The following is an 11,623-nucleotide window of genomic DNA, read 5'->3' as shown; positions in this document are numbered from 1 at the left end:
AAGTCAATATATTATGCATATTTTGCGCTATATGTATCAGTTACACTGTACTAACGGATACATAATTATTGACCGAATCACTTTGTGATGCACTGTAGATAAGAAATTACATAACAAAAAAAAAAAAAAAATCAATGAATACAGAAATAAGCAAAACTTTTTTTGTATTGCCTTTATTGCCATTGAAATAATGTTCATCCTAGACCAACAGTGTACATAAATCAAAAATGAATTAGATTTCAAATTAGAAAAGAGAACTAAAAGAGAATTTAACACCACATGTATCTATAGGCAATACACACAGTACACATTCACAATGCAACCCAACACTCACGGTCTACCAACAAAAACTGAAAATTAGCAGTATATTTCAAGGGGAATAACAGCATGTACCCGGGCCTCGGCGTAATGCAAACTCTGTTTATAGCAGCATGTCTTTAGGAGGGGAATAGCAGAATATAATGTCAGCAAATAAATGGTCTTTTTGTCCAAACAAAAAGTGCGGGGTGGAGTGTGAAACTTTCAACAACAGGAGAATTATCTGCAGTGCACCAGTGTCCTTCCACTTCACATTCAGCTCTACCTGAAAGGTTATGCACTGAATTGATTTAGTGTACCCAACCCCAAATGATCACATATCTGTGCTTGTGAGTACATTTAAACTATGACCTTGGTATTGCTAATACCATAACTCAATGCTGATCTACTGAACAGTACTTCTTTACAGCAGTTTATTTCCAGTCTTACCCGCACATGTTTTCCACAACATTACTACTGTTATAATGTGAGTGACAGCAGCTCTTCCCTTATCTTTGGCGAGCACAGAAAGATTGCACTCACGATATACATTCATTTACTGTATTTGAACATATTTGAACCAATCATCTTATGACATCTTATTCAAGTATACCAGTGCCACTGTCTTCCTCTTTAAGCATGTGCAGAATGTAAATAGTGAATGTGTGTCAACAGGAAGTTCCCATCCAAGTGGCAGGTGTGTTTAGCCTCCATGGTGTGCCTCACATCATTATGTGCAGCAGTCTTTGTTGGCTTTGAATGTCAGTTGGACCAGTACATTCTTTGAAGGTAAGAGGAGTTGTTTTCAGTCATTGTATGTTGTGTTATGCAATTTTAACAAGGAGTCTAATACTAATCATATTTCTATATTCACACGCAATTCAAAATGTATACCTAGAACCGTATACCTAGAACCTTTTTCTCATTATTGCCAATTGTGTGGTACTCAAGTCATGTACTTTAGAACAACAAGCCTTCATCTTTGAAAATAAAACTGATCAGTGAACAGATTTAGCCCCACGAATATATCATGTATTGATTTGTCATTGTTATTACTTTTATAATTCCCTCCAAGCTGATGCTGTACTGTAGATGGATCAACAGGTATAAAACATATTCCGCCATGTGTTTTGATGTACTGTGTGATGTCTTAGACATTTGTATCAGTTTACATCGCTACTTCAGACAGATGTTTAAAATGATTTTATATATTTAATATTTAGTTTTATATAATTAATGCAGCATAGATGGAGTAGGTGAGATATAAATGCTGGCTAAGTGGTGTTAAATAGATATGGTTTTGCCCAGTTTTCTTGTTGCAGGTGATTTAACTTAATGCCATGAGAATTTCTGTCTGTGTGTTTGTCATCCTCTCCAAATGTTTCCAAATGAGTTTCATCATGTATGCTTTGGCCTCTGATGTCATAGTCACATGTTTGCTTTCACCAGTGATATCACAAGATTCAGTGGCATCAGGGCTGGCATCACTCTCCTGTCACCACAGGTGCACGACATGGCAAAGACCCCCCACCCATCCATGTAGAAGAAACACAACATGGACCTACTTTTCTCTTGCACGGTTTGGGTCAGTACTTATGTTCTTTCCATGATTTTGTACATGTTTGTATATGATTTTTTTACATGTTTGTATATGATTTTGTACACACTAAAACACCCTAAACCAACATTATCTCAGAAATGATAGAGGGTAGCGCTTTAATGGGGGCAGGGCATATATTGTAAAGTGCCCAATGGCAATTGCGTATTTTGATGAGAATGCGCCCATAACCAATTGACTGGAATAGGCACTATTATAACTGTTTGCATCTCTATTGGATAGTTCAAGCCATGCCTCCTGTCCCTACCTCAAAGGTCTGAATTTGTTTATTTTGTGGATAAAACACAGAGAGCTTGCCTAAGGTCAGGACTCATGCAACATAGTTATATTTTTTGGGCCCATTAAGACTGGGCCCAGGTGTGCCTGCATCTCTAACAGCCCCTATAATATGATAATTATATGAAGGGGGAGTGAATGTCTTTTAACCTTTTAGCAAATGCAATATTTCAGGTCATCAGTACAGCTTCATTCATTCTAGAAAAATCTCATGACCCATACAGTCACTTGGCGAGAGGGAAATTGATCATTTTATGGATCCTTCAATTTATACTCTAAATGAGGAAACTAAAATGGCATCTTTGCATATTAGAACATAAATGAATGAATGTCTTCCTTCATTTATTCATTCCTTCAGGTCATGTATGCATAGAATGTGTAGCATCATTTTGCTCCTGTCTTACTCAATGGAAGATTTTTGTGCAGCGTTACTGGGTTTCCTGTCACTGTGGGCTCCAGGGCGCAGTAGTATAGAGCCGAGTCTGAGATCTTAGCAGGGGAAATCTCCAAATCCACTCGCTGAATGCTCTTGTGTATTTTTGGAACAACACGAGACACATTTCCAACAGCAGTCCCGGCTTCTAAAATGAGATTAAGAAACTCCGGAGCAGCTGTGCCAAACTGGCGATACCAGTGCAGACTTCTCACTGAGCCACTGTAGTTGCATGAGACAGTCACTGTTTCACCCTCTAAAGCGTGTTGCTCTGTCTCAATGGGTGTTACTGAATCCTCAAATGAGTCACCTGTCAAATAAATATGTAAAATACAATGTCAACATAAAATAACTCTATTTATCACTTCTTAACAGTGTTAATGTATACCTTAGAGAATAGATAGATTGTAGAACAGTTTTGTGAAACTATGTAGTATTTTCGAATCAGACTATGCATCATTAAAGTAACTCACCAGTGAACAATAACAGCACTGTAAAAATAATTAGTAATGACATTTCTTCAGTGAAAGAGGAAAGAGAACAAGGAAACGAGTAAGGAGTCTACGATTGCTAGCGCTGAATGTGTCTTCTCCTCTGACATCCACAGAGATGGATTGTGGCTGCATGTATTCTTTGAGCTCCTCCTTCTGACAGTTACACATGATCATAATCATCATGGGGTGATGAAGTCATGCACAGTGGCTCTGGAGCTTTGATTGAAGGAGAGGCCATAAGTTACAAATCCTCAAGCATCTACGATTCCCTCCTTTGAACGCTGTTATTTTAAAGTTTCCATCAAAGATTATCTGTCATTATCAATGTTGGACAGGTCCATGAGGAATGGGATTGCACTCATGTATACAGGGGACGGTTTTAAAATCAGTCTCTATGGAATCATGACAAAAGCCTAATGTCTAGTAAACATTCAATGGCCGAATGAACTCAAGGTGTAGGTGTCATTTGAATGCAACTTGAATTTATTTCGATTGAAACATGAATATTGTGTTATATAAAAGGACTTTAATTGGTCAAACTTTATTGTACAAACAAAATTATACAGAAATGGCAATAGAAACACCCTTTCATAATTTAACATAAATTATGTATGCATAAATATGTTACAGTAAAGTTTAGTTTGTGTTTTGGCTTTACATTTACTTACTTAAATTTGATAGAGTAGATGTTGGTGTGTGTCTGCAATGTCATCAATCCTCTTCCTTACTGCCAGGGCCACTGCAGTAGGTCTACTGCAAAACTATAAACATGAGTGATAGAGGATGTGAAAAGGGTCTGCCTCGTGGATTCCCCCTTGACAGGTTTTTGTTTTCACTCCTTCAGTTTCCTGTCACTGTGGGCCTCAGGGCACAGTAGTAGAGAGCAGAGTGAGACAGCTTCACTGGAGAGATCTTCATGTCCACTCGCTTGAGCTCCTTGTCAATATGAACAGTCACTCCAGGCAGGGGTGTATCAGCCGTCCTGTTGAATCCTGATTCCATTATGAATAAAATGTACTCTGGCTTTGAACCAAGGTGTTGTTGATACCAGTACAACTCACTACTCGTGTCCCCTGTGTAGGTGCAGGACAGGGTGACAGATTCTCCCTCTGAGACATCCACATCGTGTTGTAAAGTAGAAATGGGATTGCTAAAAGTACAACCTGCCAAAACAGACCATCTCTATCAACCAAACCTTATTTGAGTGTGTTATTACTGTTAGATTTCATTGAAATCTATATTTGTCATAGATATTTAGGATGCACAAATGGTCAATCTACAGAGACATCAAAGCTGTCTCTTAATCCCATTAGGTCTGGTTCCTGCCATTTGTCTGAGAGCCATCAGCCCTGCATCCTGGTCCTTTGTATGAAGCCAGCTAGTTGATTGCCAAACTAGGTGTGGGACAGACATATGTATTAAATTAGGGTGAGAGTCCTAACCAGATTAATTAGCAGTGATTCCTTCAGTTCTGATACCTACCCCCAGACCCACCATTTCCCCTCCCATACCTAAGGTTATTGTTTACATGTTAATTGTATTGTATAAGAGACGTGAGTCTCGGCTAATATTTTGAAAGATTCCTCTCGTATACCTCGGTATGCGAAGTTGATTGTTCAATTTGCGCTGGAATAAACCATTTCTTGTTGAACACTTTCCCGAGTTCCTGACTACCTGCAAAACCGTAACCTTGGATCTAAAACGAAATTACGAGATCTTTCATTTGGTGTTGTCCACCCAGTTTCAAGAAGAAGAAAAAAAATACGGTGAGAGAATATTTTACATTTCTACTTCGCTGAAAAAAAGAACCGAAAGTTGCTGTGTACTTTAGATCCATTGAGCAGATATAAGGACTTGTAAAAATTGGGCCCATAAGTGAACGTGTGTTTTCCGAGACAGATCACTTATGAGTAAGTGGTACATTTATCCGTAATTGTATGCACTTTGGTTTTTGCGGGACAGAATTTCCCGTGTGTTGTATGTGTTAAAGGTGCTTGTATGCCCTTTTCGGAAAAACCATACAAAACGTGTAGTCCTGGCGCAAATAGTTTCCAGTATTGATTTTTGCAGGGTGAACGCAGAGTAAACTGCTCATTATTGGATAGGTTGCGTAGCAAGGGTACTACCGTTGTGTTTTTAACTCCGTGAAGTGGAAGGCTTCAGCTGTGTTTTTGTGTTAAAGCTCGGTGTTTGGTGATTCCTGACAATTAACTTTATTAATACTTGGAGGTCTTGTAGAATTAAATCGCAGTTTTCCCGTCTTTTACAGTGTGTGAGACTGTGATAGATGAGGTAACTGGTTTTGGTTGCATAATAGAGACGTTGTGTATTGAAGAGGAATACTTTGTCGAAATCAGACGTTTAATTTGAAAATTACGACTGAAATCACAAACGACCGTCTGTTGACATAGTGAGTTTCATCAGGAGGAAAGATAATACCCTGAGATCTAGTTTTTCGTGTTGTGGCAAAAGCCAAAATGATTGGAAAGAACGAGAAAGTTAAACAGAGACCCACCGATACGAAGGGTGGGCGAGATGTGCCTGAAATTGATGAAGGAACCATAATTACGTCAGTAAAAGGGTTTCTTAATAACTATTTGAAAGTAGATGTGGTACAAAGGAAGCTAGAAACTAAATATGACATTGTGCCTGACAATGATAATCTGTGGCCTATTGACGATGCAAAGCGCGCGTGGGGAAAAATGCAGCGAATGTCGGACAAAAACAAATTGCCGTATGCTTTGATAATTCTGAGTCAAGTTACGCGTAAGCAAAAAGCTGCCCAGAAGGCTGAGACAGAAAGATATTGTCATGAGGAAAAGGAGAAATATGAGGAATTGTCTAGGGAGTTGTCAAAGTTGAAGGCCGAAAAGGCTGAGACCGATAGACAATTACTCGTGGAGAAAAATAAGGTCAGAGCGCTAGCAGAGGATGTGAGATCGCGGAAGGCAGAGAAACTGATATTGACTCAGGCTGCGCGATCTGGGAAAGGGATGAATGTTTCTGATAATATGACGTTACCTGGCGAGACTTTGTATCCTTTTTATGAAATGAGAGAGGCTGCTCATACAGCAACACGGAAGATGCTTCAGTCAGCCATGGCACCCCACACAGACAGTGATGTGTGTGAGGACAGTGATGATGAAATGGATTTGGATGGTGGACCAGCCAGATTGCGACCTTTGACAACCAGACATGCTGGTGGAAATGTAGTGTACAGTTATAAACCGGCAAAACCCCAGGACATTGATCTATGGTCTAAAGATATGCAGCATCCTCGGAAATCGGGGATGGAGGCGTGGTCTAAAATAAACCGGTTGCGCAACATTTATCGTTTGCATCCATTGGATGGCGTAGCGATGATGTGTACTGTTCTCAATGCATCTGAAGCAAACAAAATTAGGCGGGTTGTTGAAAGTGGGCTAGGAGACAGCCAACAGAAGATAGATGAGGGCTGGCAGGCATTACGTGAGTTCATTCAAAGTTCCACTAATGCAAGCACTGATTGGGCAAAGATTGCCGCTTGCAAACAAAAGATTAATGAGGCTGTGGATGATTTTTCTCAAAGATTCATTGAAACGTTTTTAAGACATTCAGGCATGAGTGGTTTGACAGAGGAGAATATTGGTACAAGCGACAATGGGGCGCTAAAGGCTAACTTGTTGCATAGCCTGAATCCAGAGGTGAAACAGGCTGTTAAGCTGACCACACCTACTTGGGAGGACACCACGTTTACCTTAGACATGCTAATCAATGTGGCAAGAAGGGTAGAACGTGGAGTTGAGCAAAAACTCAGATGTGTCAACACCTGGGACTCAGATTTTGAACAGGAGTGCATGTTGAGACTTTTAAATGCACAAGGGCCTAGGAAAGCGCCTGAACATCAACACTACAGATCACAGTATGCACCCAGAAATAGATCATATGATACATGTCATAAGTGTGGAAAACATGGCCATTGGGCAAATCAATGCAACACGCAGGGAAGAGGTAGACATACCCCTCATCTTAACCATCACAAAGAGGGTGACAAGGAGAGTGATGATGATGAAAACATATTCAGTAGGTTTGCGAAATTGACGGATCATCAGAGACAGACCATCATGTCTGCGGTTCCGGGAAACTAAGTCTGCCCTCCTTACGGTGTCTTACGGCAGCTGAGAGTCAGCGGCTTGACAAAGGTGATGTGTGTGTGACTATTGAGAAAGACGGTCTAGGTTCGTTGCCAGATGGAAAATCCCCAGTTGACAGTGGGCTGTGCCATGATGAGTGGGCAGTGCCAGGTTACTGTGATGGGGTAAGAGAGAAGGCACAGGAAACTGAGGAGCCGCTGGTGCCGGAGGTCAGAACACGCATAGAACCAGAGTCAGTGGAAGCTGCAGGCGAAGATTTAGCTGAGGAAGTTATAAAAAGAACTGTAGGTTTGGGGGGCCGAGATGTTTGTTCCTATAATGCTAACCTGAAGTGTGAGAAAACACAGAGAGCATTGTCACCTTCCCACGCTGCAGTCATGGTGAAGGGGGAACCTGAATGGAACCATTTCACCCACTGCATAAAAAGCATGCCCCCAGAACAACCATCTCTGACGGGGCGCAAGGAAAAAACCTATGATTACGGGTAAATTCAAGTCATGCTCTTTGTGTTAATCATATCATTACTTTTAGCAATGATATGATGATTGGATGGGAATTTAGATGATGACTTTAATTACGAACTTGACTACGAGATATGGTTTGATAGTTTTTTTTTAACAGAAGTTAAGAGTTTAGGTTAATGCATGCCTCTAATTCTGCAGTACAGTGCATACTGCCGTTTGTTTTCTGCTTGTGTGTTTCAGGAACAAGGTGGCGACATCAGCCATCAACATGAGAACGACGTCGCCAATGCGTATCGAGTGGATGGCGACCATGATCCTGACAGTGATGACCCGCATCCCAAACGCTTCCTCCTTATATGACAGCCACCATGACGCACATAAGGACAACACATTCCTCGCCACTGCACACGCATATGCCCAGGCCCAAGGAAAACATTCATGTTGGGTATGCGGATTGCTACCCACTTCGTCAGACACATACCCATATTTAGCAGTTCCATTCACGCTTGTGGATTATGTAACTGCATACAAAAAGACAACCAGTCCATTCTACAGGGCAGATGTCATCCTCAGCCCGCGGCCAACTCCACATGGACCACCTGAATGGGTAAAAATCAGTTATGCACCCAAAGGTTTGTTGTGTTGGACAAATAATGGCACTGGGATGCCTATGGGACACAGCGGATGTGAATATGAGATCGCAGTCGGCCAGCAGAGCATCAATATCACATGGCACGACCACGTCGAGAACATCTCATTGCCGGATAGCCACCAAGAGTCGGACGTGAAGGTGGCTATGAATGGAACTATGTTCGTTTGTGGGAAACACGCGTATTCACATTTGCCCCAAGGCTGGAAAGGAGCCTGCTACGAAGCGTACGTGGTGCCGGCTATGAGAATAGGCGGTGACGTGCGCATTGATCACAAAGCAAAGCGTGATCTGTTTAACAGTCATGAAGTTGTTGCTACCCCAGCCCAACGTTTCTTTGCAGCCATCGTCCCAAACTATGGCGTGACCGTGGCGCTGGATGAGATCAGAGAAGTAGCCTCAATTATGGACAAGATTGCGAATGACACCGCAGGAGCCTTGTCCGCTGTCAATGGAGAGTTGCATGCCGTTAGGAAGGTAGCCCTGCAGAACAGAATGGCTTTGGATATTGTACTGGCAGACAAGGGCGGTACTTGCGCAATTCTGAAACAAGAATGTTGTACTTACATACCAGATTCCTCCAAGAACATTTCTGCATACATACAGGACATTTACACCAATGTACAACGCCTGAAAAGACCCCCCGGTTGGAACGGATGGATAGATTCATGGGGAGGTTACTCTGGAATTTTTCAGATGATTATGTCAGTGATTATTCCAATTTTGAGCCTTTATGCAATTGTCAAAGTTTCAATGTGCATTGTTGTTAGGATGACTACGAGGTCGCCACTATTAGCTCCCATTAAGTTTAGTCCCCCCAATATCATAATAGTCAATGCAGATTCAATTACATATGAATAAAGGAAAAAAGGATGTCTAGCTACGGCTCACAGCTTGCAGAAGACAAGTGTTGCCACACGATTGTGGAACAGTAAAGGAATTTTCCCAACGTGGTTTTTCGCCTTTACCTATGAGCTAAGTACTTGACATCCACACCGAAAGGAATAAACACACCATGAGAAAGTTTTGACCACTACACTATAGGAATATTTAACCACTACACTATGAAGACATGTGTGTTTGTTCATGCTAGAACAATGTTTGACTATGTTTAGTTGTATTGTTTATAACTTTTATTGTGATCATAATGTAAGATTGATTGATGATCATAGGAGGGGATTGTTAGATTTCATTGAAATCTATATTTGTCATAGATATTTAGGATGCACAAATGGTCAATCTACAGAGACATCAAAGCTGTCTCTTAATCCCATTAGGTCTGGTTCCTGCCATTTGTCTGAGAGCCATCAGCCCTGCATCCTGGTCCTTTGTATGAAGCCAGCTAGTTGATTGCCAAACTAGGTGTGGGACAGACATATGTATTAAATTAGGGTGAGAGTCCTAACCAGATTAATTAGCAGTGATTCCTTCAGTTCTGATACCTACCCCCAGACCCACCATTTCCCCTCCCATACCTAAGGTTATTGTTTACATGTTAATTGTATTGTATAAGAGACGTGAGTCTCGGCTAATATTTTGAAAGATTCCTCTCGTATACCTCGGTATGCGAAGTTGATTGTTCAATTTGCGCTGGAATAAACCATTTCTTGTTGAACACTTTCCCGAGTTCCTGACTACCTGCAAAACCGTAACCTTGGATCTAAAACGAAATTACGAGATCTTTCATTACTTTTCTAAAGAGCCTTTTTGCCAGATCTTGTGAAAAATCTATTCCAAATCTACAAATTTAGTGTAATTTAATTTATAATGGATACATTAAGTCAAACTGCATCACTTACCCAACAGGGCCAGAAGAAAACAAATGAGCTTCATCATCATTCTAGAGAGGTAGAGGATGGAATGAGTGGAGCAGCACTCTAGATGCACCATGCCTCTATCTCTCCTCCTCTGTCTGCTGAGGGCCTGTTTGTGAAAACTTCACACAAGTGACACAGGAAGTGACTTCATGCTATGCACTAGATTAACCCATATGTGCACCATGCTTTTGTATACATGTCCAAAAATGTAACATATGATATAGTATCTCAGATAAAACCTCTCACATTCCCAACTAATTTAATTAAATAAAACTAGAAGGGCACTCGTAGAGTACAGATCCTCTGCCAAGGCCAAATTAATTCCTGGTAAATAAAAAGGTTATTTTTGGCCCATGCTCCACCTTCCCACCAAGTCTGATGAAAATTGGCCTGTTACTTTTTGCTTAATACTGCTGTCAGAAAAACAAACAGACAAGCAGACAAACGGCAACGAAAACATAACTTCCTTGGCGGAAGTAATAAGAGAAAGGGAAATTCCTGGGGCCATTGTTATAAAACAGATTATGGTATATTTCACAAATTGGGGGAAAATTAACTATAAGTATGCCTATGACTATAAATATACCATGAAGTTTGTGAAAATAGAGTGTAAAGGAGAGGAGACTGAATTCTGAAGCCATTGCCTGCCCTCTATTGGCAGATCTCTGCCCTTACCAGTAGAGCTTGTACAGTATATTATGAGGGCGTAATAGGGCCATGATGAAAACAAACATTCTGTGGGGATCTCAAGAATAAGGTCATAATTTTAAAGTGAATCCTTCAGTTTATACTCTAAATGAGGAAACTAAAATGGCATCTTTGCATATTAGAATATAAATTAATGAATGTCTACCTTTATTTATTCATTCATTCAGGTCATGTATGCATAGAATGTGTAGCATCATTTTGCTCCTGTCTTACTCAATGGAAGATTTGTGTGCAGCGTTACTGGGTTTCCTGTCACTGTGGGCTCCAGGGCGCAGTAGTAGAGAGCCGAGTCTGAGATCTTAGCAGGGGAAATCTCCAAATCCACTCGCTGAATGCTCTTGTCAATTTTTGGAACAACACGAGACACATTTCCAACAGTAGTCCCAGCTTCATAAATGAGATTAAGAAATTCCGGAGCAGCTGTGCCAAACTGGCGATACCAGTGCAGACTTCTCACTGAGCCACTGTAGTTGCATGAGACAGTCACTGTTTCACCCTCTAAAGCTTGTTGCTCTGTCTCAATGGGTGTTACTGAATCCTCAAATGAGTCACCTGTCAAATAAATATGTAAAATACAATGTCAACATAAAATAACTCTATTTATCACTTCTAAACAGTGTTAATGTATACCTTAGAGAATAGATAGATTGTAGAACAGTTTTGTGAAACTATGTAGTATTTTCGAATCAGACTATGCATCATTAAAGTCACTCACCAGTGAACAATAACACCAC

At 40.7% G+C, this 11,623-nt stretch overlaps 1 long non-coding RNA gene across 1 annotated transcript; it reads right to left on the bottom strand.

The window, feature by feature from the left end:
* Window positions 1-1,032: 1,032 nt before the first annotated feature.
* Window positions 1,033-11,274, bottom strand: LOC122130220. Its single transcript, XR_006151843.1, has 3 exons — window positions 10,164-11,274; window positions 3,098-4,281; window positions 1,033-2,934 (listed from the first exon to the last, which is right to left on the bottom strand). It is a non-coding gene; the product is annotated as an uncharacterized LOC122130220 (long non-coding RNA).
* Window positions 11,275-11,623: the final 349 nt, after the last annotated feature.

This window comes from Clupea harengus, unplaced genomic scaffold (genome assembly GCF_900700415.2).
Source record: "Clupea harengus unplaced genomic scaffold, Ch_v2.0.2, whole genome shotgun sequence".
Classification (NCBI taxonomy): Eukaryota; Metazoa; Chordata; class Actinopteri; order Clupeiformes; family Clupeidae; genus Clupea; species Clupea harengus.
This window is presented reverse-complemented; position numbering and strand designations above follow the sequence as displayed.